Consider the following 6019-nt stretch of genomic DNA (forward strand, 5'->3'; position numbering starts at 1 on the left):
CAAGTTCCATGAATAGCTAGGATACTGGGCTAGAGCAGGATGAGGGAGATGTGAAGTGGCAGAAGAGACTGAAAAAAAAGTAGAAAATGAGAACATCAAAGGTTAATGTAGGAATAGTAAGTTTCTGGCTTTTGCTCGGAATGGGAAACTGTTAAGAGTCTTTTAAAAAGAGAAATGGCATCATTGGGCTTACATGGATTAAAGGCTGGAGGAAATCAAAGGTAGAAGAAGGAAAGACATTTAGAAGAGCCTTGCAGTAATCCAGCTAACCTTAGCTAGAGGTTTCTAATGAGCAAAAATTGCAGATACCTTTGGTATTGTGGAATCATGGAGGAAGGACAAGAGAGAGAGAGGATGAAGTGCCACAGCCAAGTGGGGGCTTGCAAAAGTAAACAAATTATAGCAGAAAATTAAACAGAATTGTATTTTGTTTTGTTCTGTTTTATTGATTTTTATTGAATGCATACCACATACCTGGCATTATGCCAAGTATGTTATACACATTATTCCATTTAATCTTCATAGCAACTTTTTTTTAAACATCTTTATTGGAGTATAATTGCTTTACAATGATGTGTTAGTTTCTGCTTTATAACAGTGAATCAGTTATACATATAAATATATCCCCATATCTCTTCCCTCTCGCATCTCCCTGCCTCCCAACCTCCCTATTCCACCCCTCTAGGTGGTCACAAAGCACTGAGCTGATCTCCCTGTGCTATCGGGCTGCTTCCCACTAGCTAGCTATGTTACGTTTGGTAGTATATATATGTCCATGCCACTCTCTCACTTTGTCACAGCTTACCCTTCGCCCTCCCCGTGTCCTCAAGTCCATGCTCTAGTAGGTCTGTGTCTTTATTCCCGTCTTGCCACTAAGTTCTTTATGACCTTTTTTTCCCCTTAGATTCCATATATATGTGTTAGCATATGATATTTGTTTTTCTCTTCCTGACTTTCTTCACTCTGTATGACAAACTCTAGGTCCATCCATCTCACTACAAATAACTCAATTTTGTTTCTTTTTATGGTTGAGTAATATTCCATTGTATATATGTGCCACATCTTCTTTAACCATTCATCTGTTGATGGACATTTAGGTTGCTTCCATGTCCTTGCTATTGTAAATAGAGCTGCAATGAACATTTTGGTACATGACTCTTTTTGAATTATGGTTTTCTCAGGGTATATGCCCAAGGTGGGATTGCTGGGTCGTAGGGTAGTTCTATTTGTAGTTTTTGAAGGAACCTCCATACTGTTCTCCATAGTGGCTGTATCAATTTATATTCCCCCCAACAGTGCAAGAGGGTTCCCTTTTCTCCACACCCTCTCCAGCATTTATTGTTTCTAGATTTTTCGATGATTCGCATTCTGACCAGTATGAGATGATATCTCATTGTAGTTTTGATTTGCATTTCTCTAATGATTAATGATGTTGAGCATTCTTTCATGTGTTTGTTGGCAATCTGTATATCTTCTTTGGAGAAATGTCTATTTAGGTCTTCTGCCCATTTTTGGATTGGGTGGTTTGTTTTTTTGATATTGAGCTGCATGTGCTGCTTGTACATTTTGGAGATTAATCCTTTGTCAGTTGCTTCATTTGCAACAATTTTCTCCCATTCTGAGGGTTGTCTTTTGGTCTTGTTTATGGTTTCCTTTGCTGTACAAAAGCTTTTAAGCTTCATTAGGTCCCATTTGTTTATTTTTGTTTTCATTTCCATTTCTCTAGGAGGTGGGTAAAAAAGGATCTTGCTGTGATTTATGTCATAGAGTGTTCTGCCTATGTTTTCCTCTAAGAGTTTGATACTGTCTGGCCTTGCATTTAGGTCTTTAATCCATTTTGAGTTTATTTTTGTTTATGGTGTTAGGGATTGTTCTAATTTCATACTTTTACATGTACCTGTCCAGTTTTCCCAGCACCACTTATTGAAGAGGCTGTCTTTTCTCCACTGTATATTCTTACATCTTTTATCAAAGATAAGGTGACCATATGTGTGTGGGTTTATCTCTGGGCTTTCTAGCCTGTTCCATTGATCTATATGTCTGTTTTTGTGCCAGTACCATATTGTCTTGATTACTGTAGCTTTGTAGTATAGTCTGAAGTCAGGGAGCCTGATTCCGCCAGCTCCATTTTTCGTTCTCAAGATTGCTTTTGCTATTTTGGGTCTTTTCTGTTTCCATACAAATTGTGAAATTTTTTGTTCTAGTTCTGTGAAAAATGCCAGTGATAGTTTGATAGGGATTGCATTGAATCTGTAGATTGCTTTGGGTAGTAGAGTCATTTTCACAATGTTGATTCTTCCAATCCAAGAACATGGTATATCTCTCCATCTTTTTGTATCATCTTTAATTCCTTTCATCAGTGTCTTATAATTTTCTGCATACAGGTCTTTTGTCTCCTTAGGTAGGTTTATTCCTAGATATTTTATTCTTTTTGTTGCAATGGTAAATGGGTGTGTTTTCTTAATTTCACTTTCAGATTTTTCATCATTAGTGTATAACAATGCCAGAGATTTCTGTGCATTAATTTTGTATCCTGCTACTTTACCAGATTCATTGATTAGCTCTAGTAGTTTTCTGGTAGCATCTTTAGGATTTTCTATGTATAGTATCATGTCATCTGCAAACAGCTTTACTTCTTCTTTTCCGATTTGGATTCCTTTTCTCTCTTTTTCGTCTCTCATTTCTGTGGCTAAAAATTCCAAAACTATGTTGGATAAGATTGGTAAGAGTGGGCATCCTTGTCTTGTTCCTGATCTTAGTGGAAATGGTTTCAGTTTTTCAACATTGAGGATGATGTTGGCTGTGTGTTTGTTATATATGGCCTTTATTATGTTGAGGAAAGTTCCCTCTATGCCTACTTTCTGCAGGGTTTTTATCATAAATGGGTGTTGAATTTTGTCAAAAGCTTTCCCTGCATCTATTGAGATGATCATACGCTTTTTCACCTTCAGTTTGTTAATATGGTGTATCACAGTGATTGATTTGTGAATATTGAAGAATCCTTGCATTCCTGGCATAAACCCCACTTGATCATGGTGTGGGATCCTTTTAATGTGCTGTTGGATTCTGTTTGCTAGTATTTTGTTGAGGAGTTTTGTATCTATGTTCATCAGTGATATTGGCCTGTAGTTTTCCTTCTTTGTGACATCTTTGTGTGGTTTTGGTATCAGGATGATGGTGGCCTCATAGAATGAGTTTGGGAGTGTTCCTCCCTCTGTTATATTTTAGAAGAGTTTGCAATGGATAGGTGTTAGCTCTTCTCTAAATGTTTGATTGAATTCGCCTGTGAAGCCTCTGGTCCTGGGCTTTGGTTTGTGGAAGTTTTCTTTTTTTTTGACAAAATTCATTTTTATTAATAGAAAATAAACACTTACTCCAGTTGTTATACTTGAAGTCGATAATAAAAAAATTTTAAATCACTAAATAATAATGCTGTTTTAACTAAGACAATGAAACTGTGGCTTAAAAAAAAAGTATTCAGCACCATTTGCTCATAGAACTTTCAGACTTTGTTCCTAAAGTTTCTGAAACTTTTCCATCTGTAAAGTACAGGAATAGCTGAGCTATGGCAGGAACCCTCTCTGGGACAACCAATGAGAAGTTAAGCAATCAGTATATATTCAGCCTGGTAACTTGGACTGTACAACGATCCCCTCCTCTCCACTCTGGCTCAGGAGGGACATGCTTCTAAGCACTGAGGTATGATGAGTCCGACTGTTATTAGTTCTAACAGCAAATAACAGTAAATCTCTGGCACAGAGACTACTGTCCTTAATGTTCTGTGATTTTAGGAAATTCTGTAAATAGCTTGGGTTTAGTTCAATTTGCTCAGAAATGAAACATATTTAATAAGGTTAAACTACTCTGCTAGAGTAAGTGTCTGCTGGTTTAGTGTCCTTATAAAATACATACATAATACATGTAGATTAATCATAGTCTTAAAGTATACTTAGAATACTGCATTATTGAAACCAAAGTCTAACAAAATGACTACAGTTAGAAGCAACTAATGAAACTAAATCCAAAGTTATGACAAGGGAGACTCATTCTCACTTGAAGCTGTGTCACTTAGAGAATTAAAGCCATTCAAGGTGAGGTGAAGGTGGCACCTTTAGATAATTCCAATCAGGGCCAGAAATTAGCATTTCTAAATATTTCAGAAAAGTCCATAGAACTGTTTCAAAGACTTTTATGCAAAAGAATGTCTGTCTGTCTTTCTGCATCAGTGAGTAGTAGTGCCCATCAGAATTTCCTAATAATACAAAGACAAAGGCAAGTTCATACACTTGATCAGATGTCAAAGCAATGGGAAGTGGACTATTAGGTCACCCTTAGAGCTTCTGCTGGCTTTTTACTATAGGCTGTTCACCAGTGTGAGTCAGGCGGACTTTTGTGAGAGAATAGTGTTTGGTGGCCAGGACCTCTTTTGGGCGTTTCTTGCTAAGTGGAATACACAACAGATGAGGGAATAGGGGAGGTAATTCAGGGAAGCTACTCTTTCCAGCTCAGAAAGAGTTGATGAAGCCCATATATGCATTCAAGAAGCCCATGGAATCCTTTAGCTGTGATAGTGGCTAATGTGGTCATCCAGAATCGACACTGTGGACCGTGGCAGCATTTTGCTGTACAGCTCCAAAAACTCTGGATAGGGATTCAGTGGATCCAGTGGCCCATAGATAAAATGAATGGATATAGATACAGAGGCAAGAGCTCCCACCCAGCGTCTTCTAAACTTCTTCCTTTGATTGATGTACTGCAAGAGACTGTCGATAACCAAGTTCCCGTCATTTTTGCGTATCCCTGCCCACATGTCCTACAGTTCACTCTCAGAGGGTCCGGTGTATGGCCCAAAGACCGGGGTGAGACCTCGAGAGAATACCAAGAAGTTCATCAGTCGTGTGAGGATGGGTGACAGCATGCCTCCAGCTTTGAGAAGCTTTTGGAGAAGGAGAGGACGGTGAGTCTCAGGAAATATACCTCCATTCGACAGACAGAGACTCTTGATGGTAAGCCGACCAGATCGATTCTGCTTGAACCTATAGAGCAGCTCCTGAGCAACGATATCCCCATAGTCGTGAGACAACAGGTTGATCCTACGGTTCTGGAGCCCCAGATGCTGCAAAAGAGCCTCCATGATGCTGACCTGCTCGAATATGGAATAGTGATGTGATCTCAGTTTGTCACTGAAGCCAAAGCCTAGGAAATCAAGGGCAATCACTCAATGAAACCTGAGGGTCACACCTTCCCAAATCTTGTACCAGTCATAGCTGGACGTTGGAAAGCCGTGTAAAAGCACAACTATCTCTGGACTTCCAACCACACCCACAGAGACTTGGTAGAAGATACACAGTCCCTTGTAGGTAAAAAATTTGCCTGATGACTTCCATGAGTGAAGAGCAGGGGAAAGCTGTGGGGGGGTGGGATGTGCAGATAGGCCGCAAGCAGGGGCACAGCTAACAGCCCCACCTGGACCCACCACTCCCTCATCCTGATTCAGTTAAGACCTGGGCTACAAGACTCCATGTTTGGGGACCCAGTTGCACATGCCTGTTGGAAGATTTTTAATCACAGTTTCAATTTCAGTGCTTATGATTGGTCTGTTCATATTTTCTATTTCTTCCTGGTTCAGTCTCGGCACGTTGTGCATTTCTAAGAATTTGTCCATTTCTTCCAGGATGTCCATTTTATTGGCATAGAGTTGCTTGTAGTAATCTCTCGTGATCCTTTGTATTTCTGCAGTGTCCGTTGTTACTTCTCCTTTTTCATTTGTAATTCTATTGATTTGAGTCTTCTCCCTTTTTTTCTTGATGAGTCTGGCTAATGGTTTATCAATTTTGTTTATCTTCTCCAAGAACCAGCTTTTAGTTTTATTGATCTTTGCTATCGTTTCCTTCATTTCTTTTTCATTTATTTCTGATCTGATCTTTATGATTTCTTTCCTTCTGCTAACTTTGGGGTTTTTTTGTTCTTCTTTCTCTAATTGCTTTAGGTGCAAGGTTAGGTTGTTTATTTGAGAAGT

The 6019-nt window shown here is 39.0% G+C and overlaps 1 pseudogene; it reads right to left on the reverse strand.

Moving 5' to 3' along the window:
* Positions 1-4505: 4505 nt before the first annotated feature.
* Positions 4506-5487, reverse strand: LOC131750088 (mesoderm-specific transcript homolog protein-like; annotated as a pseudogene).
* Between the last annotated feature and the right edge of the window lie 532 nt (positions 5488-6019).

Source organism: Kogia breviceps, chromosome 2, assembly GCF_026419965.1.
Source record: "Kogia breviceps isolate mKogBre1 chromosome 2, mKogBre1 haplotype 1, whole genome shotgun sequence".
NCBI classification, from domain to species: Eukaryota; Metazoa; Chordata; class Mammalia; order Artiodactyla; family Physeteridae; genus Kogia; species Kogia breviceps.